This window comes from Macrobrachium nipponense, chromosome 9 (assembly GCF_015104395.2).
Source record: "Macrobrachium nipponense isolate FS-2020 chromosome 9, ASM1510439v2, whole genome shotgun sequence".
NCBI lineage: Eukaryota > Metazoa > Arthropoda > Malacostraca > Decapoda > Palaemonidae > Macrobrachium > Macrobrachium nipponense.
The window spans coordinates 9,408,516-9,431,971 of NC_061110.1; positions in this window are offsets into that span (position 1 = coordinate 9,408,516).

The window sequence follows — 23,456 nt, forward strand, 5'->3', positions numbered from 1 at the left end:
TTCAAGAGGAACATTCCGAAGATATTACTTCCTTCATTTACTCTCTTCTCCCCTCCTTCAGTCCCTTCTCCCCCTAAAGCCCTGCAAACACACACACACACACACACACACACATCTGTAACACAATATGTCCCACTTCAAATAACGCAGCCCCTCCCCAACCCACCTCTCTCTCTCTCTCTCTCTCTCTCTCTCTCTCTCTCTCTCTCTCTCTCACCCAGCCAACGTTTCTTAATGAAGCTCTCATTGTCGCCGCTTCTCTGCTGTCCAGGAGAGAGAGAGAGAGAGAGAGAGAGAGAGAGAGAGAGAGAGAGAGAGAGAGAGAGAGTCTCGGAAGGCATATTTTCACCTCTATCGTTCGCACCACATAATGCATTGATTTGTGTACGGAAATGTGTCTATATAATCGAATGAATATTTATAAATGTATCTTAAATATACGTATGCCTTAAATATATATATGTATGTATACAGCGGTATATGAAGATTTTTTATTTATTAATTTATTATTTTTTGTGAAGACATCATACTTGAAGATAGGCAAGTATTTTTTATTCAAGGCTGTTTACAAATAAACAAACGTTTTTCATTAGTATACACACATATAAGACTGTCAAGTTTATGGCATACATGCGAGTTCATGGAGACTAGCAATAAACCAATTAAAAACGGATATAGTTCCGAGTTGGTAATCACTTTCAAGAATGAGTGTTATCTGCATTGTGATTCTCCTCCTTTTGGGATTCGAGAATTCGAGAATTACTTCGACGAGACCCTCCCTCCCCAGGCAAATTCAATCATGATTCGTAATACTTATCGCTTCAAGTATTATGGTGTCTCTAACTACTAATGTTGCTGTTTTTGAGAATGGCAAAGGAAGAAGTCAAAACAGAATCTCTCTCTCTCTCTCTCTCTCTCTCTCTCTCTCTCTCTCTCTCTCTACTCTAAGTAGGTGGTCCATATTTACGTCCAAAGTTACCTGGCCCTTATGTCATTCCAGGACAAAGGCGTTTTTAATGAAAACAAGGATTCTGACGTCAAAGAGAGTATTTTATGCTCTCAGACCCTTTCTGCGACCCTCAACAGCCGCCTGAAAAATGTATGCAAACACCACTGTTTGAGTCACCTTATGCACACTCGAATACCTGTTTTTTTCCTCGTCCCGTTGTTGAGAGAGAGAGAGAGAGAGAGAGAGAGAGAGAGAGAGAGAGAGAGAGAGAGAGAGACTTTCCATATGAAAAGCAGAGTAAACGAAAATTTCACACAAATGCCTGAAATTCAATTTTCTAAAAAGCAACTCACTCAAGGAGAGAGAGAGAGAGAGAGAGAGAGAGAGAGAGAGAGAGAGAGAGAGAACTGAAGACTTTCCACATCGTGACCCATTCATTGTAGGCTCTTACGCAGAGGAGCGTAATTCTCGGCCCTGTCAAAACAACCACTATTCCCCTCCCCCTCCCCCTTCTTCCCCTTCGCTCCTCCAACCACCATTTTGGCTCATACGGGGACAACACCTTCTCTAACATTCCCTTATCGATCTATTTATCGATTTCGTTGCTCTAGCGTCGCCCCCTGTCACCCTCGCACCTAAAAACCCTGAGTAACGGGTGTTACGCTAGCAAACGTCACACGGTGTTACGGCCAGATAAAGCGCTACCAAACGCGTTACTCTCTTATATCAAACTGCGTCTCTTCTGACAAAACTCGCTGCATGTGTTACAGACACCACGAATCAAAAAACATCGAAATTTTAAAAAATCACAACATCCCAGCTTAACGCAAAACCAGAGAGAGAGAGAGAGAGAGAGAGAGAGAGAGAGAGAGAGAGAGAGAGAGAGAGAGTTTTACAATACTCTCATCACACCTTATCAGTGTCTTTATCGGATACACTCAGCTGACGATGGTTTACCACTTACGTCCAGGTGTCAACGAGAGATATGCAAAACACACAATATATACTATGTCATTCTCTGGACGTCCCCAGCTCATAGCCCACCCACCCCCCCCCAACCCCCGCAGTGCAGTCCTCGTCCGATAGGGACAGAGAGAGAGAGAGAGAGAGAGAGAGAGAGAGAGATTTTTTTTCAATTCGGGCGGGCCTTTCTCCATTAAAGGTGTCCTCCTGTCGCTCTATCTAGGTCAAGGCTGTGGGAGGCTTAGGGATTAAGAAGAATATCGGGGGGGGGGGGGGGGGGGGGGTAGGGGGGGGGGGGGGCGGGGGGGGGGGGGATAGGAGGAAGAGGAGATCTCCCTTACGTAAAAAACACCTCCCTTTTATTCAGATTGTGTAAGATATCGAAAGTAAAAAACGTAAACAGTCCAAAGGGTTCTTTAGGCTCCTTTGTTACGTGATGCGTCTCAAAATCCCTGTCCCTTCAAAGAAGTACTATACTATATATATATATATATATATATGTTTGTGAATATATAATATATATATCTATAATATATATATATATATATATATATATATATATATATATATGAAAAGTTAAGGGCTACGAAAAACATACTGTCCCCTACAAAAACTAAATGTTACACTTTTAAAGTATTTTTTTTTTTTTGTCTGTTTCACAAGCCCCCGTAAACCTTTTATGCTACCTCCACGGTCCAGACAGAACTTACCTGGCCATCATCATATTCCTTACAACGAGTACAACGAAAAATCAAACGACAGCCATCCTGCCCTAACAAGATCGCCTGAAACAAACACTCAAATCGTCATCTCACAACGTCGCAGGAGCCATAACAAAGACACCCTCGTTAAGCTCTTCGCAAAATGTGCACCTCAGGAGTTTTGCTGTCCCTCGCAATAACATGAGATAGGCGGAATCAAATCAGGTGATCCCAGACCTTGAACAAGACCTCGTTAGTCATTTGCGGGGAGCTCTTAGCAACTGTTAAAAAAAGGCCTTCGTACTGTCTACGCAGGATATTTTACAATCACACGCAAACTCAACCCAGGTGCTTAGAACGAAGGTCATCGCATAACCCTGGTGCAAGATTGAAACTTCTATCTTGTTTCAAGTTGAAGATGTGAGCAGCCTTCTATCTTCCTGGGGTAATTAATGTACAACCGAAGATGTGAGCAGCCTTATATCTTCCTGGGTTAAATAATGTAAAACCGAAGATGTGAGTAGCCTTATATCTTCCTGGGTGATTAATATACAACCGAAGATGTGAGCAGCCTTATATCTTCTCGGGGTAATTAATGTACAACCGAAGATGTGAGCAGCCTTATATCTTCCTGGGGTAATTAATATACAACCGAAGATGTGAGCAGCCTTATATCTTCCTGGGTTAATTAATATACAACCGAAGATGTGAGCAGCCTTATATCTTCCTGGGTTAATTAATGTAAAGCCGAAGATGTGAGTAGCCTTATATCTTCCTGAGGTAAATAATGTACAACCGAAGATGTGAATAGCCTTATTCATATCTTCCTGGGATAATTAATGTACAACCATGTGAAAATCTTCATTTGAACTCATTCAGAGTACAATTTTCTACGACAAAACCAGCATCTCCCCTTCCATTTTGGGACGTTGCAGCCTCAATACATACACACACAAACTCACATGCAATCTAAAATGACGTTTTCTGGCTTCTACAAAGAAAACTGCACTGGTGAAATCCAGTATCCAAGTCTCAATCCCTTCCGAATATCAATGGAACACGGGGGCTAATTCTCCATAATCCAAGCTTAATAACAATTGACAGTAATAACTTTCAAATCTCCATGTAAGGACAGTTACCAGAATCCTGAATAACCTTTCATACTCGAGTAAGCATAAACAAGCAGACACAGAGACTGTCTCTCCTTCCATTGCCCATATCCATTGGCATACTCGATCCTGTCTAGGCTTGATAAGGACATGATGAGCTGTCATTTTCCTTCATCTTTATTACACCACCCTCCTCTTTATCTGTCACTATGTTCGCATTACTTTTAGACGCTCGGTGATAAGCAACCCTCTTTGCTTAGGCATAGGGAAACGACAATAATAATAATAATAATAATAATAATAATAATAACGTTAAAAACTCCCAACAATGAAAAACCCCCCCCCCCCCCCCCCCCTTCCCAACAACGGAAATGACGTAAATAACAAATCAAACGAATGGAAATATTAAATCACCAACGCACGGGAAATGGCAAAATACATTTTCTTGCGGAGAGAGAGAGAGAGAGAGAGAGAGAGAGAGAGAGAGAGAGAGAGAGAGCAACGTGTGTAGGCGGACCTAGGGGGGCGGAAACTACTCCCACGAAGAGCTGATTCAGAAGAGAGAGAGAGAGAGCGAGCTGAGAGAGGAAGGAGGGTAAGAAAAGGGGTGGAAAGAGTGAATGGGGGGGGGGGGGCTATTAATACTGATAGGGGCGAGGGTAGGGGGGTAGGGGGGGGGAGGAAAAGGAGAGAGGGAATTGGGGGGGGGGGGAGGACAAGGGGGTGAGGGGGTCGTCGATGGGCCTTGGTCGAGCCTGGTAAATGAACCTGAGTTTCATCAATACCTCCACCCACCCGACACCCAAGTATCAGATAATTACAAGTCAATCAAAGCACACTCGCCTATCCAGGAAGGCAGGAAGGATGAGAGAGAGAGAGAGAGAGAGAAAGAGAGAGAGAGAGAGAGAGAGAGAGAGAGAGAGAGAGAGAAGAGAATTCCAGGAACAAATAACACTTGCAATACGACAAACACCTTCGCAAATAATCACCATGCAAGCAATAGACAGTATCCCATGGACATAGGCACTCCAAACGAATTTTTTTTTTTTTAAATCGAGGAAAAACTGGTCGTGGCAAGGACAAGAGGCGGACGGACAGGTAGGTTGGCCCACCGTTACCTGAATTTCAGAATCTGTGGTTTCGCCTCTCTCTCTCTCTCTCTCTCTCTCTCTCTCTCTCTCTCTCTCATATGGCCACCCCCACGTTGCCACCCACGCATTGATAACATCGCTGAATACTGCATGCTTTGGATGGGTGTGTAAGTGTGTTGTGCGTGATTATATATATATATATATATATATATATATATATATATATATATATATATATAGATATATATATTATATATATATATATATATATATTGTATATATATATATCATATATATATTTATATATATATTTATTTATATAGATATATATATATTTTATATATATATATTTTATATATATATATATATATATATATATAAATATATAAGATATATGGATAAAATCCACAATGATGTAAAATCTTTCATTAGTTTACAATATATATATTTCTCTTCCTACAGGAACTTTTAAACTACAAAAGGATTTTACATCATTGTGGATTGTATCCCCATTTACTTAAGAGTTACGGCATAGTACCTAGCTTCTGCATATATAGATATATATATATATATATATATATATATAGATATATATATATATATATATATATATATATATGTATATATACAAAAACATACACAAACAAAAAACCACGAGTTAATGTATATAAAATTTACCTTCTGGTCGACACGAATAAAATGTGTGGAAAACAATACCCTATTAAAATCTTATAAATAAACAAACGCCTCCCCCTTGATAGCTCAGGCCACTGGTAAACACGTCAGCTCTCCATTTCATAACCCGACCTTCTCAATATGTGAAATGGAAGAACTTGAAAATGAAACTGGCCACAAGACTTGTGCCGTGAGACATGAAACATCTGCAAAGCATAATGCTACATCCGGTAAGTTTGATTAAAACATAATTACTATAGACACACACACACTACTGTATATATATATACGTGTGTTTAAAAAACACAACAGATGCACGTGACTTCATTATGTAAGCAATTACCACAGGGAAAATGACAGGACAGAAGGTCAGTACCCAGCGCTTTCTCCTGCTGTGCCCTGACGAAGCCTGAATTAACACGCGAAAGCGCTGGGTATTGACCTTCTGCCTGTCCTTTTCCTGTGGCATTCGATTATATATATATATATATATATATATATATATATATATATATATATATATTATATATATATATATATGTGTGTGTGTGTGTGTGTGTGTGTGTGGTGTCTGTGTGTGACTATATAACTATATATGTGTAAACAGATAGATATAGTATTCAAAAGACGCATGACATTTTCACATATTTACAAAAATTAATCCACACGTACAGTATAATTTCAAATTCAGTATACCCTGGGAATAAGTTACACCCAAAGGGTATCTTAAATAACGAATGCTTCTGCGCCGGTCAAGACTCAAACCAGAGCTTGATAACATATCACTGAAGGGAAAAATGCTCCAAGGTAAATTATAAGTATCAAAGACGAAGACACAGATGACAAATTACCAATTTATGAACGTCAGCTATTGAAGGTTTCAGGTTTGCAAGATTATCTAAACTCGGTCGACAACAGATGTTTCTCGTTACGAATGAAAAACACCTGTTCAAGGTTCACGACAACTTACTCCAACACATGACTTAGGTCTCAACATACGCAGTGAATCATAAGAAGGAGAGAGAGAAAAAAAAAGAAAAAAGCCTATTGAATAATGTTTACACTACCACAAACAGCTTTTGGTGAACCTGACAATAATACATATTTCCATCTGTGTGATGTCTTGGACCCCTGGATATTTTTTATTACGTTTTCAAATGGCTTCTAATTCAGCAACAAAGGAAAAATATACTTTAATAAAAAAAAAATTAAATCAAAGAAATGTTTTAAATGCCAGGTATGAGTTACTCGATGCGGACTGTTTAAACCTTACAGTTATACAAACGCCGGAAACAGCCTTTTGTAAATAAATACAAGTTTCTCTCTCTCTCTCTCTCTCTCTCTCTCTCTCTCTCTCTCTCTCTCTCTCTCTCTCATAACAGCAGCTCTGACAGCAATAGCTTCGTAGAACATTGATTCCCACCTCATGTCAGGTCGATATTCTAATCAAAATATATCGTATCCAATTCAAAAGTCAGACTGACCTCAAAAGGTTACGACCAAGTTTATAAAAGCCATTTACAGGTAAATTATCTCCACGCAGTGAGGCACCGCATACGCAGTAAGTGATGCACCTGGAAGACAGTTAATAGTAGTGGGTTGCAGTCGGGATAGTGGGGAAAAGTCATGGCAAATTTCATACGAAAAAAAAAAACGCTGAACAAAATAATCTTCACCAACAACTGGATGAGTTCTTAAGGCATTCTCTCTCTCTCTCTCTCTCTCTCTCTCTCTCTCTCTCTCTCTCTCTCTCTCTCTCTCGGGAGCGAAGACAGTGAATAAAGGCAAAAATAAAATAAAAAGTGAGGTATCAAGTCTCAAACCTTATGTCACCTGACAATTGAAAACAAGACGGGCTGGAAGAAGTAATATTCACCCACACTTGAATTAAACTCTAAACTCTCTCTCTCTCTCTCTCTCTCTCTCTCTCTCTCTCTCTCTCTCTCTCTCTCTCTCTCTCTCTCTCTCTCGTGGAAGACGTTGCTCACCAAGGCCGCCGGAAACGGCGGTCTGACGAAGGGTTAAATACTCGGAACCGCAAGCTCCTATACAGTCAGTCAGCCACTGACGCAATCTACACAGGAAGAGGCCACAAGTATAAGCTAACAGTACACAGGAAACACACGCACGACTGCGAAAAAGACACAGGAAACAGAACCACACTTGGAAGAGCGTACTGTGTAACTACTCCTAACTACGACATACGTTTCGGAAACAGGGCCAAAATGGCATTTGCAATGAAAGGTCAGCTTTACCATATCGAGGCATTCCTCTTGTATTTATAATATGGTAGATGTTTGACAGACATTGCTCTCTCTCTCTCTCTCTCTCTCTCTCTCTCTCTCTCTCTACAGCTATAAACCACTACAGTCCACTAACTAGCACAGAGGTACAAAAGTCCCCTTTAGGTACACTGGGGTCCAACAGCTACCTTGTACGAAATTCACTCTTAGGCCAACAGAGGCACACTGGAGACTTCTAAGGAAACGCGTAATTTAGTTATACCTTAGCCCAGGGAACAAATTCACTGATCTAATCGGCCTCTGTTAGTTAAGAAAAAATCCAGAGGGTCAATAGCAGGTCTCTTATCACTTTTCATCAACGCCTGGCTACATTTACTGAAAGCCTTTGGGTGGCTTATTTTGACCTTGCTGTCAACACTAGTGGTTTAGCGTATGTACCAGGCTACAGAGAATCACCTGGCGATTACTTGAGAGGGTTACAAGGAGTTACAAGGATTAGGATGTCTCAAAGACTTGTTAGTCCATCCTAAGAGGAGACATCTGTGTAATCTCTCGAGCAGGGTTTTACGTTCATCAGTGTTATTTTAATGTTTTGTAGCTTTCTTTTAAACTTTCAAAATGTTCTGTTAAAACTCCAGAGAGGGAGAGAGAGAGAGAGAGAGAGAGAGAGAGAGAGAGAGTTTACAAGGATTAGGATGTCTCAAAGACTTGTTAGTCCATCCTAAGAGGAGACATCGTGTGCTCACTTTATCTCTACGAGCAGGTTTTACTGTTCATTCACAGTGTTAGCTAATGATTTTGTCTAGCTCTCTTTTCAACTCTTCCACACTGTTGCTGTTTACAACTCCAGAGAGAGAGAGAGAGAGAGAGAGAGAGAGAGAGAGAGAGAGAGAGAGAGAGAGACTTTAGATATTAGCTACTGTTGACGAAAGCAATCGTATTCTATCTGACTGACGAATTAGGTGCCTACCGAGGTCGCTGAAGTGACCACACGCTCCGTTACTGTGACTCATCCAGGAACTTGCCTAGATGAGAGAGAGAGAGAGAGAGAGAGAGAGAGAGAGAGAGAGAGAGAGAGCAAACTTAAATATACAGTACTGGTATCGCTTTCACCTTTGCTGTCAATATTTATTTATAAAATGGTGCCCATATCTACATTATCTTCAGATAGGTCGTCTGATGTGTTTGCTAGGTAAATATTATTATTATTATTATTATTATATATTCCATTATTATTATTATTATTATTATTATTATTATTATTAAACATCAACAATTATATATTAGGAACCTATTTCTATGTAATATAAATTGTGGATAATTTTTAAACAATTTGTTTTCACGAGACTTGTGAATTTATTAACTATTATTAATTATTATTATTATTATTATTGGCATGTCAGCAGAAGTAGTAAACAGAGGACTTTCTTAATTACAAAAGGCCAAATGATTATCATAAATAACTATTATTATTATTATTATTATTATTATTATTATTATTATTATTATGATAGCCATAGTGGTGTAGTAATAAGAATCTTAATTAAAAGCGCAAATATTTTATCATAAATAATACTTATCATTATCACCATTATCATTTAATATTACGAGATCATTATAGCTGGAACAGGTGTAGTAGTATTGGTAAAGTTAATTAAAAAGCTAAATATTTCATACCTTAAATAATAATACAGGAATTATTTGCGCAGTCAAGTCTAAACGAGTTAACTTATCAATATCCGTCAGAAGCCTTCCACAACCGATAAGATATTCTTGATAGATAACACTGTTCTGGGCATAGTTGTAGACAGAGAATTCCTAGTACTTCATACAAAGAAAACCCAAGTTATCTTACAATCATTTCATGTCGATATTCGAGAGTGATAGCGGCGGTATCTCAAAAGGGCTGTTAGTTTCATTGTTTTTTTTTAATATATACCAGCGACCCCTTTTCAAGGAAGCTTGTGTATAATAATAATAATAATAATAATAATAATAATAATAAGAAGAAGAAGAAGAAGAACAACAACAACAACAACAACAACAACTGCTCATTGCACCACAATGAATACGTCAAACTTACAATATTTCCTGATACTGCAAAGAACGTTGCAAAGTCTTCAAAACTGTCGCTGTGCATAGGAGGAAATGATTACAAAGTTCGGCCATAATGGCAGCGACGTGGTGTGGTGCAATGCTCAAAGGAAAGTGGGAGAATATTCTGTCTGTCAATAATTATAAATGGGCCTAGACCTCCCGTGACAGGTGATGATGAATACGTCGTCGAAGTCCTAAATTTTCTTCGTCACAATATATATATATATATATATATATATATATATATATATATATATATATATATATATATATGAGAGAGAGAGAAGAGAGAGAGAAGAGAAGAGAGAGAGAGAGAGAGAGGATGTCTCAGACCTATTAGTCCATCCTTTAAGGAGACATCATGTGCTCACTTACCTCGACGACGAGAGAGAGAGAGAGAGAGAGTTACAAGGATTAGAATGTCTCAAAGACTTATTAGGCCATCCTTAGAGGAGACATCGTGTGCTAACTCACAGAGACCTTACCTTACAGACCTTACAGTTCGTTCGGGTTGCCCCAGGTCCCTCAGTGTGAGGCGCCTCTAATGTCTACCAGAGAGTTGCTAGTACATCTTCCGGTATATTTGCATCTTCCAATCTTGGATGGTCTGGGATGCAGTTTAGATATTTGTCGAGCTTATTCTTAAACACATCTACGCTCACTCCTGATATATTCCTCAGATGAGCTGGCAACGCATTGAATAGACGCTGCATTATCGATGCTGGTGCGTAGTGGATTAATGTCCTGTGTGCTTTCCTTATTTTTCCTGGTATAGTTTTGGGCACTATTAATCTACCTCTGCTTGCTCTTTCTGATATTTTTAGTTCCATGATATTTTCTGTTATTCCTTCTATCTGTTTCCATGCCTGAATTATCATGTAGCGTTCTCTTCTCCTTTCTAGACTATATAATTTTTAAGGATTGTAGTCTTTCCCAGTAGTCTAGGTCCTTAACTTCTTCTATTCAGCTGTAAAGGACCTTTGTACACTCTCTATTTGTGCAATATCCTTTTGATATGTGGGTACCATATCATATTGCAATATTCAAGTGGACTACGAACATATGTTTTATAAAGCATAATCATGTGTTCAGCTTTTCTTGTTTTGAAGTGCCGTAACAACATTCCCATTTTTGCTTTACATTTTGCCAACAGAATTGCTATTTGATCATTGCATAACATGTTCCTATTCATCATCACACCAAGGTCTTAACTGCTTCCTTATTTGTGATTGTCTCATTATTAGGTCCCCTATATGCATATAGCTTTCCTTCTCTGTCTCCATAATTTATTTTTGATTCAAATTTATCAGAGTTAAATACCATCCATATTTTACCTCTGCCCAATCATATACTTTGTTAAGGTCTCTTTGTAGAGCGTTTCCTATCTTCATCACAAGATAATTTCTCTACTTATTCTTGTGTCATCAGCGAAAACTTACTCACTACCGAATCCTTAACATTACTGTCTATGTCTTCAATCATAATAACAAACAATATTGCAGCTAGCACCGTACCTTGTGGCACAACGGATATTACCTTGGTTCATCCGATTTCTCATCGTTTGCAATAACTATCTGTTTTCTGTTGTGTAAAAAATTCTTTTAACCATCTTCCTACTTTATCTACGATATTGTGTTTTCTAATTTTCTTTGCTAATATATTAGTGGTCTACTTTGTCAAAAGCTTTGCAAAGTCTAGATAAAACCACAATCTGTTTCATTTCCGCTTGTCATATTTTGAATATGTTCTCACGGTGGACTAACAGTTGGGTTTGTGTACTTTTTCCGGGTACGAAACCGTGTTTGTCCTATATTAAACAAATTATTTTTTATTAAATGTTTCATAATATTTTTCTTCATTACCCATTTCATACACTTTCATAATATGTTGATGTTAGACTCACAGGCCTATAATTACTTGCCTCTAGTCTGATCCACTTTTGAAAGTAGGGGTGATATATGCTAATTTGTGCTCATCATAAATCTTGCCTGTATCTACACTTTGTCTTAATAATATGCAAGTGGCTTTGCGATAGAATGAACTACTTTCTTTAACAAAATAGCAGGGACTCCATCCGGCCCTGCAGCAGCTCCATTTTAATTTCATTAATTGCCTGCACAATATCAGCTTCATTAATTTCTATGTCAGCTAAATATTCACTATTTTTCTTCCCTTACTTCTATATCATTATCTTCATTATCTATTCCGAGGGGTGATTCTCTCTTATATCGTTCTGCCAGTATGTTGCAAATTTTCCTTTTTTCACTCGTTAATCCCTTCAACAATTCTCAGAGGGCCTATTTCTATTCTTCTTTTATTCATCTTCTTCGCATATGAGTATAATAGTTTGGGGTTTTGCTGATATTTAATAGGGTTTTTTCTTCCAAGAGAGAGAGAGAAGAGAGGGAGAAGAGAGAGAGAGGAGAGAGAGAGAGAGAGAGAGAGAGAGAGAGAGAGAGAGAGAGCTCCGAAACAATCCTGCAAAAAACAAAAAAAATTCCCGGTTCAAACAGGATTTCCACACTGCTGGCTCGTACGAAAGAGAAATTCTAAAAAACTAAATCAATTCCAAGAATGTCGTAACATATATTTGTAACTACATCACAATACCTCCCATCCATATTAAACAAGAGATAATCCCTCCACAAATACTTAGAAAAAAAGTCCATAAAACAGATAGAAAAAAAAAAAGTCCATAAGACCGATCAAACTTCATACACAAAAGGAGCAGAACATTAACTCACAATCTACATTCTGAAAGTAGGAAAGAAATCTACAGTTCAGCGCATAGATAAAAACCCACTTTCACACGATATACAAACAATGTCTCAACAAACCTGAGTAAACACAAAGATACCAAACGAGTGGAATTCTCATTGGATCACATGTGTCAGCAAATAAAATCCTAGAATTCTGAAATGGATCATAAGGAAAAAAAATCCTCTGCAACTTAAACAAACCACAACAGTTGTGGTGAAACTATTAGCACCGTCATCATCATTGAACATAACGTTAAAACTACGAATTACTATAAAAAAAAAAAAAAGTTATTTGTAACGACAGCGTTTAAGTGTCGATAATCTTCAGTAATAATGATAATGTATAAACATGTGTATACATACATACATACATACATACATACATACATACATACATACATACACACACGCACACACACACACACTACACACACACATAAGATATATTATATTATAATATATATATATATATATATATATATATAGTATATATATATAAATAGATGTAGATTAACAGATACCGGTTGGTAAAAAAGAAAATAATAACACCGAATTTCCACGTTCTAAAAGATGGAATATATAACTAATAATAATAATAATAATAATAATAATAATAATAATAATAATAATAATAATAATAATAAATAATAATAATTTTATCCAAAAACCGAAACCATTTGTTCCGCACTTCGTGCGTATCGATGCCATGGCACTGCAACGCGCAGGCGCGTGCGCTCACAGCCAGGAACTGGAAAGTTTCGTTTTTGTACGCGTGCGCGATTTTGAGAGAGAAGAGAGAGAGCATAAGTTTTTCCTTTTAATTTATAAAGCCAGCACGGGCTCTTGCTCAAAGAGCAGCCCATCAATTTTCTTTTTTAATTTATACGTCTTTAACCTCTGGAAGGGATGTTCCAGACGGCAGTAATGGTATTATTTAAAAAGTCATTAACTGGGCAGAGTACGGATGACGAAGTTATAAACACAGATGACGATTCTATGGGAATTCATTCCCAGGATGGCGGGGGTTGTGGGTGGGGCATGGGGCTTGCATCCTCACTCCCAAAATATTGGCAGAAAAACAGGAATGAAAATGAAAGTTTAAATGCAATTGAGGAGGTTAAAAAAAATCCAACCTCGAAAATATGAAATCTATAAAAACAAATATTCATTAGTACTCAAATCCTAAAATAAGAGACCTGAAAAACCGCCCGACGATGCGTTCTAAAATATCCAACAGAAATCATAAAAAAAAAAAAAAGAAAAAAAAAAAAAAAATAAATAAATAAAATCCAGAAACATAACATGATCTGGAAAACCTGTACCAGTGCGTTGTGAAAGATAATTTGATAACAAATCGGGAAAAAATAGCTTAAAACGAAATTGGCGAGAAAAATCGTATACAATTCGAGTACAAATCTCAGCCTGCAACAATACTTTCTAAAAACATTTCATTCTTCGGAAGACTATTTCAAAATCAAATGGCGGTAGAGAGACCCTTCAAACGCACGGTAGTCGAAAAAAATATTCTACCAAGAAAAATAAATAATAAAAAAAAATTCTCAGCTTACAAAACAGTAAAACATCAGTCCATGAGGCGACATGCTCTGAATAATTCGGATGACAGCATTCTCTCTCTCTCTCTCTCTCTCTCTCTCTCTCTCTCTCTCTCTGATCTCCCTTTCTAAGTCAGTTTCGTCATGGCTAAGCTTGGCTTCACGTCATTACATTCTCTCTCTCTCTCTCTCTCTCTCTCTCTCTCCTCTCTCTCTCTCTCTCTCTCTCTCTCATCGCATGAGAGACTACGTGTTCATGCTATGATTCCTCTCGACGAATTGGTGGTTCCAGATTAATGATGAGCCTTCATTGTAACATTTCGCCGATCGGTAATTTTTCTATTTGTTTCTTCCCACCCGCTGCCAAGGTTTGGAATATTTCTAATCTACTATTCCCGAATTCGTTCAAAACGTCCTCTCTCTCTCTCTCTCTCTCTCTCTCTCTCTCTCTCTCTCTCTCTCTCTCTCTCTCTCTCTCTCTCTTATAGACCCAGGTCCGCTTAGGAGAGATCCAATCCATCTCTCTATCTTCTCTCACTTGGACAAAATAGGCTTCAAAATATGAGATATTCATCATAAAATCAGACTAATAAGACTGGCAGTCTGAAGGCATCACCTGTACTAACTCTCTCTCTCTCTCTCTCTCTCTCTCATGCAAGTATCTGTAAAAAAAAAAATAAAAACACCAGCAAACAGCGATTGCATATGAGCATTTCGTAAGACCCAAGAAAGAGGAAATTTTTTTTAAGACCACCATAAATATACTAAGTATATATTATATTTATATATATTACAAACACTAAGCCTAACACAGAAGCGTCATAATGAGTGCCTTCACGCATCGTGATGGTATGACGAAATGCATTTTCTGTGACCACTTGTCCGACAATGACATAAGGTTAGGTATATATATGTCATGTAACTGCGCAGAGCCAAAACCAACATTTGTACACTGTGTACATAAAGCAATACTGTTTACTAACGCTCAACTCGTGTACCTTTAACGAGAAACATGAGATCGATCCCACCCCCCACATCCCCCTTCAGGGAGGAGGAGAGATATGGGGAGGGGGGGGGTCCGTTTGGTAAATAGTTTAAAAAAATAATTCTTTAAGTTTCTGTTAATCTTAGGAGTGAATTGGTTTTCTGGTGGTTAGACGACTGAGGTGAAGATTATATGTGTATATATGTGTGTGTGTGGTGTGTATATATAATAAAAAAAAAATATATATATATATAAACTCTTAATAATCCATATGTCCCCTATTTCCTATGCCAGCCAGTCTCTCTCTCTCTCTCTCTCTCTCTCTCTCTCTCTCTCTCTCTCTCTCTCTCAAGGCCAACCCATGGGAAGAAATCCTTGCGAGAGCCGTCGTCTGCCGTCTGCCTCGCAAGACGGACAGACTGGCCGCCACAACAAAGGCGAGGAAGCCGAGGAACCTCGTGGGCCACGAACTGAAGGCGCAGCGCCTCCTCACCTTGTGGGGGGAATCCGAGAAGATCATAGTCCCAAGGGCAACACACTGGACCATCCTTTTTTTTTTTTTTTTTTACGTATCCACAAACCATTTTACTGTACTGATTCCCTCAACCGTCCTGCCACAATTTTACAGGCTTCCCTTCAGGCTGGCTTAATGAGCGAAGGTGACTGGTCAATAATAATAATAATAATAATACTGGCGTTATCAAGAACAATTCTCTGTAGAATGACGTGATTATTTGATGTGCGTTGTTAGGGTTCATGAGTGAATACAAGTATACAAAATGAGCTAGTACTTAAGTACGCTTTAACAAAAATGTGCTTGGAGGAGAGAGAGAGAGAGAGAGAAGAAACTGTAATTAAATAGTTTTCGTTCTGGAAGAGGAAGAGAGAAGAGAGAGAGAAGAGAGATGGAGAGAGAGAGAGAGAGAGAGAAAATAACTGTATAAATGTTTTCCTCCTGGAGAGAGAGAGAGAGAGAGAGAGAGAGAGAGAGAGAGAGAAAATAACTGTATAAATAGTTTCGTTCCGGGAGAGAGAGAGAGAGAGAGAGAGGAGAGAGAGAGAGAGAGAGAGAGAGAGAGAGATGCCGGCACACAGGTCCCTTATGTATCCCTGAGAAGATGTCAGCACAGATTCCCAATCCGCCAAGGACGCCAGCCGACGGTAGTGACTCCTCAACTTGGCGCCAACTGTACTATATACCGACATAGTGCAAATAACAAAACGCCTAATCGAGTAGTTTATGGGACTCTTCACCCCCCCCCCCCCCCCCATACACACACACACACCAAAAAAAATGCACATTTACTCCGAGTTACCTGGAAGCTCCGGACGACTGGATTTACCGAGACTTAAAAGCTGGACGTTAGCCATGGCAGAGTTCAAGATGGGGGCGAGGGGGGGGGGAGGGGGGGGGGGAGGGGGGGGGACCTTGAGAGAGCTTTGTAACACGAACTTCCTTCGCTAAGTTTGCTGAGCGGGCTTCATGAACATGTTAAAAAAAATAAATAAATAAATAAAAGAGGCCTCCTTTACAGCAACGTCAAATACTACGCATGCAGGCCTTATAAGTAAGTTGAAACGACCAAAAATAAACCCTAATAAGCAAGGTTAAACCAGCCTTAAGGGTTCAGTTACATATGCAAGAAAGCTATTTGTAAAGCCATATGAGGGATTGATGAACAAGTCCATTAATAATACCTTAGTAGTTCAAATTATAAAATCATACACAAGCATTCGACTTCTATAAATAACCAAAGAGCAATGGCCATGATATCCAAACATCATAAAATAATATAACACACAAGGAATAATGTACTGAGAATGCACCCGCCATACCTTGTAGGGAAAAAAAAAAGTTACGGCGAGGTTAAAAATGGAGAAAAATCTTGAATACGATGACAATAACTAGACATGTTTCCTGCTGCATACTGTAGTAAAAATTCTCAACAAAATATGACTTGCTGACCCAGTCGGAATTCCAGATATGATCAAGTAGGAACGAAATGGATCTGATGGAGTTTCTCTTCCTGGGAAGAGTTTCTCCATAATAATAATAACTGTAAAAGTTTCAGTTCTTAGAAGAGAGAGAGTGAGAGAGAGAGAGAGAGAGAGAATTACAAGGATTAGGATGTCTCAAAGACTTCTTAGTCCATTCGAGGAGAGAGAGAGAGAGAGAGAGAGAGAGACCAAATTGAAAAGGGGCAAACGCGTATGGTCACTGCAGAAATGCAGGGGCACTCTCTCTCTCTCTCTCTCTCTCTCTCTCTCTCTCTCTCTCTCTCTCTCTCTCACAAAATTCGCATTATGACAAGATGACTCACGGCACGGCGGGACCTCTTCGCCTTAAACAGCCCCCCCCCCCCAACCCCCACCCTCTTCCCCCCGGTCACAGGAGTAATGAGGAAAGGGGGGGGGGGGTTAAGGTCCTATACGATTGCATGATTGCTTCCAAACCGACAGCCTGCCTGCAATGCCTTTCACCGTTGTATATAGTGTACGTATGTAAGTAAAATTGTGTATGTATGTGTATGTCAACTTTCTTTAAATTGATTTCATACATTTTCTAAAATGATTTGCTATATCTTTTAAGACTTTCATACACAATTGAAGCACTGTCTAATTTATGTTGTTTAATAACCATAATGAAAACAAACATAACCCTTGTTGGATTTCTCTCAGATGACTTTATATAAAATTCCATTTAAGACATAGTTACTCTATAGAATAATAATAATAATAAAATTAATAAGAATCAATAATAAGAAATAATAATAATAAGAAATTAATAATAATAAGAAGAAGAAGAAGAAGTACGTATGTCTGATCTCTCATCCGTTTATCAAGCTTAACAAAAGTATTATCAGCAGCTCCCCGACCCCTGACACGTATATATATATAAACATAGATCCCGAGGTCTGATAGCCTTATTAACATCATCAAACATGCAGCAACACGTTGCTCTAACATTGAGTACTTGTGACTGTAACCAGAGAGAGAGAGAGAGAGAGAGAGAGAGAGAGAGAGAGAGAGCAGAGAGAGAGCCGAGACTACCTTCCGCGCTCACGTTTCTCTCTCTCTCTCAACATATCATTTCTGTACAGAAAGCTGCCTCTCTCCTGATTTTAAAGAAACACAGAATTTAAAATCAAGTCATAGGCGAGTATCAAGTACTCTCAAACGCAAATACGTATATATACGTCACAAAATGTAACACGCATTTCCAGAACCCCCCCCCTCTCTCTCTCTCTCTCTCTCTCCCGGCTCTCTCTCTCTCTCTCTCTACTCTCTCTCTCTCTCTATTTTCTCTCTCCTTCCTTCTCTCCCCCAATCTAGTTAGGCATCTTTAATTGTCCAATCGAACGCTTCTGACGAAAGGATACTGGTTCGCTGAAATACCACCAGGTTATGGAGACCATGCATGCTCTCTCTCTCTCTCTCTCTCTCTCTCTCTCTCTCTCTCTCTCAGCAATTCAAGCAAGTTTTATACGTATGAAAGCTTATGTTTGTTTCGTCACTATTAGTGCCCACAAGCGAAATAAAATAAAACCAATGTTATGGTACATTTGAAGCAATATTTATACACGAATGAATGATATGGGAAGTGGCGTTCATTATCTCCCGACTATGCCTGAAGATTGAGGAGAGAGAGCTCATCTTTAAAATTTAAAAAAAGTTTCCGAGAAAAAAATAACTCCTTGGATCAAGTCCCATAAGGTTTCCATGACCCCTGTAAACTGACTGACTCAGACTGTTTGACCTTCTGATCAAAACAGCTTCAGGTGTCGCTTCTTTGAAAGGACACGTTCTTCCACCATAAACAAGCTGGGATGCATCGTACTTTATACTTCGGTTGGTAAAACTTATATAATAATAAGTGTGTGGTATATATGTATATATATATATATATATATATATATATATATATATATATATATATATATATATATATGTTTTATATATATATATATATATATATTTATATATATATATATATATATATTTGTGGTGTGTGTGTGTGTCCACTATTTTCTTTTCAGTCATATACAGAGGTGCAATATAACCACTAACGGTTGGTAAAACACACACACAATATATATATATATATATATATATATATATATATATATATATATATATATATATATATATAATTCTACCAATACCCACGACATCATAAACACAGAAGTGCACTGTAATAATAGTAACCTGTTGAAATAACCACTAGCCGTTTCAGAGGTCTCAGATACTTTAGACGATTCTTCGTGCAATTAAGAAGACGACGAACTCGAATCTGTCAAAGGGGAGCTTCTCAATCTCAAACGAGTCATGGTCGAGAACGAATACTTTAGGAAACCTCTGTTCGGGAATATTTTAAACAACAACAACAACGACGACACTCGCCAGTCTCGGGGCTTTGTCGCAGCCTAATGAATTTCATATGACGCAAACAACGGCGATTAGGCTATTTCATGTATAAATCATGTTCGTGGGGTTTATCAGATCTATATATTTTCTTTTTTTTTTCATTGGGAAAGGGATTACATAGGTACAGTCCCAAATACAACGCTCGCTCGGTCTTCCTTTGTTTTGTTTAGATGCGCATTCTCTCTCTCTCTCTCTCTCTCTCTCTCTCTCTTCTCTTCTCGCTTCTCTCTCTCTCTCCACACACACACAAAAGCCATAACACATCAATATGGAATTCATAAAACCTTGGGAATAACTTACAGGGCATTATATATATTCTATATATATATATATATATATATATATATATATATATTTATATATATATATATATTATATATATAAGAATTAAATATATATTTTATATATATATATATAGGTATATAATATAGTGCACCTATCATGGCCATGATTGGCACTTGCAATTAAATAGTAAAAATATATAAAATACATACACATATATACATAGTGTAGATATTATATATCTATATATATATGTATATGTAAATCCAATATATCTATACACAAACACAATTAAAAGACTTCGTATGCGAGACAGAGACTCCTTTGTTGCCAAGCCCATCAACATCAACCTATCCCGCCTCGCTTCCCTTCACCACCCACCCACCCACAGGCCCCTCCCCCCTCTCCCTCCTCCTCCTCCTCCCCCTCCCTCCCTCAACCAATCACATCCTATCTATTGACATTTCGGTGGGAACCAGTGACTCATTCGACAACGTGCAAACAAAAGAAACACGACCACGTTGTACCTGTGCGTCCCGGAGGTTTCTGGAGAGAGAGAGAGAGAGAGAGAGAGAGAGAGAGAGAGAGAGAGAGAGAGAGAGAGAGAGAGAGAGATTTTTTTTTTTGGTCAAGTGACCAATCACTGGGACCTGTGAGGACATTCAGCGTCGAAAGGGGAAATTGTCAGCAAGGTGGTTCGACAGGTGTAACAGGAAGGAAATCTCGCAGGTACGCTAGCGGACAATTGTTAGAGAGGGTGGAAAGCTAGACGGAAGAAAGAGAATATGAACGGAGGTACAATAAAAAGAAATGAGAAAGGCTGCTGCAAAAACCATTGAGTAATGCCTACTGTGTACTGGAACTAAGAAGTCGTTCAGCGCTGAAAGGGGAAATCGACAGCTTTACATGACTTCCGAACCACGTCGAGGGTGAACTTCTCTCACCAGAAATACACATCTCTCACACCTCAATGGAATGCCCGAGAATCGAACTCTCGGCCACCGAGGTGGCACGCCAACACCATACCGACCACGCCACTGAGGCAGTTGCATTAGGAAAAAATCTTCACAAAAGGTAGAAGAAAGTCAGGTCTCACGCCCTTGATCACAGGAGGTATGATCCTGAGGTACGAACGCATTATATACAGTTTTTAATCATTAGTCCACCCTCGATCAAATTTCCATAGAAATCATTTTATGATCTCCCACACGTACCTCTTTTCTGCGGACCTGTCTATTCATTGGGAAGAAAGGCTTTATCATTTAGTATGGTATTCATCTTCGTAATTTTGTCATTATCATAATTAACATCTTCTGCTTTCATATCAAGTACTTTGTAAGGTTTATTATCCTTCGTTTATCCCCATTAACCTGATGTCTATCTTGCCTTCATTTCCAAAGGACTTTTAATATCTACTCTTTCATTCATAAATGCAATAAAGGTATACTTAGTTGTCGTTTGTATTCCATACAGTATACATACCAGTTTTCTCTGGCTGGATATAAATAGACTTTATCTCTAAAACTGCCACATGGTAAACTTCCAATTTATATTCTCATGGTACAGCTTGTAAACAATGCTAATCGTCAATGAAGTCATCGAGGGATCTTCGAAGATAAAGAAAGACAAGGCAGCAGAACACCTGGAAAAGGATAATAAAGAAAAAAAAACTGCGACCCCGACTAGGGATTTAGCTGAGAAGAAGAAGTAGAAGAAGCTACTGATGACTTAATCCTTTCCTACATTATTTATTTATAAAATAAAATCACTCCCAATAGTTTTGCCCTCATCAGGATGACATTTCTCTCGCATCTATTTTACACTAGTAAGCAAGAAATGAATATTCTTATTCAAAATATAACACTCTCCGTGTTGCCAGGAATGCGCATCGGATATCATGACTACATCAAGTATAAACGTGACGCGCACAAACCACATACTACAGCGACGCCAAAGGCACTCCTAATGACAACGCAGACGTCAAGAGAGGCCGTGAAAAAAAAATACATCTACGACCAGCTAATGGTAATAAGCAGTATGTTCACATAATGGGGCGGAGCGCTGTTTTATATTCATGAGGCGCTGATCGGTCGTTCACACTAGTATAAGTTCCACCATGACAACAACCACGATAATATCAAGCATCCACAGCAGGCCCGATGGGGCCTATTGACGCAAAACTATATCAACATCAGCGAGAAACAATAGGCAACAACTCATTGTCATGACACTTCAGTGGAATTCAATATCATTGGTGCGTTGTAGGAAAAAAATAATGAAGTAGGTAGGCCGTGTCTTTCAGTCCTATATTCTCAAGTGCCGACATCAATTGAATTCAAGCTTCCAAAAAAACATTCTAGTGATCACTGGAAAGAAGAAACAGGGGGTATAATGGGAAATACAGAAAGAGATCAGTTGTCAGAAGAGAAAATATAACCTAAAAATTAATAAAGATAAAATGTAAGTTATCAAAAAAGGGAAAACTGTTTAGGGTATATAATAATAATAATAATAATAGCGCAAATAACAGGTATATACATAAAAAATTATATCATTAAAATAAAAGAATAATTATAATTATATTAATAATAAATAATAATAATAATAATAATAATAATAATAATAACTGCAAACAACTATATACTACATCTAAAACGACAAAAAATGTAAATTATCATACAAATAATAATAATAATAATAATAATAAACAACACTGAAAGATATTCCTGCAACATTGTTAAATGGAGCTGATGCAGCAATATCTTTCAATAATATTATCTTTCAATAATACTTGTTTGAAAGAGTCTCCATCCAAAAATATAATAATAATAATAATAATAATAATAATAATAATAATAATAATAATAATAATGCAAAGAAGCTGACCTGAAAGGAGACGTCGAACCCCAACGTGGATGACACAGAATAATAACACAAATAAATATTGGAATAACCCAGTAAACCTGGACACATCCTCTTTAAGGCAAAGTTCACAACATACGCTTCTCCCATCAAGGGCGAAGGAGGAAAGGAGAGGAGAGGAGGCAGAGAGAGCGTGATCATCACTGTGGGATGGAGGGAAAAAAGAAAAGAGGGTAAAATAGGGGATAAAAGAGGAATAAAGAGAGGATTAGGAGGGAATCTTCAATGGATGGAGAGGAGGAAGAGAGAGTGTGGTGATGACTATGGAATGGAGGAAATAAAAAAAGGGGGTAAAATAGGGGAAAAAGAGAGCATTAGGAGAGAATCTTCACCGGAAGAAAGGAGAGAAGGAAGAGAGAGCGTGATGATAACTGTGGGATGGAGAGAAAAAAGAAAAAGGGGGGGGGAAAAAAGAGGGGAAAAGGTGGAAAAAAAGAGAAAAAAAGAGAGGAATAGGAGAGAATCTTCAATGGAAGAAAGGAGAGGAGGAAGAGAGAGCGTGGAATGGAAAAAAAAAAAAAAAGAGTGGATAAAGGAGAAGATAAGGAGAGAACCTTCAATGGAAGAAAGGAGAGGAGGAAGAGGAAGAAATGCGGGAATAAGAGAGAGCATGAGAAAAGATGATAAAATAAAAGAAGGATCTTAAGTAGAAAATACGGAAGGTGGAATATAAGCGTACAAGAAAACAGTGGTGAAAAGAAT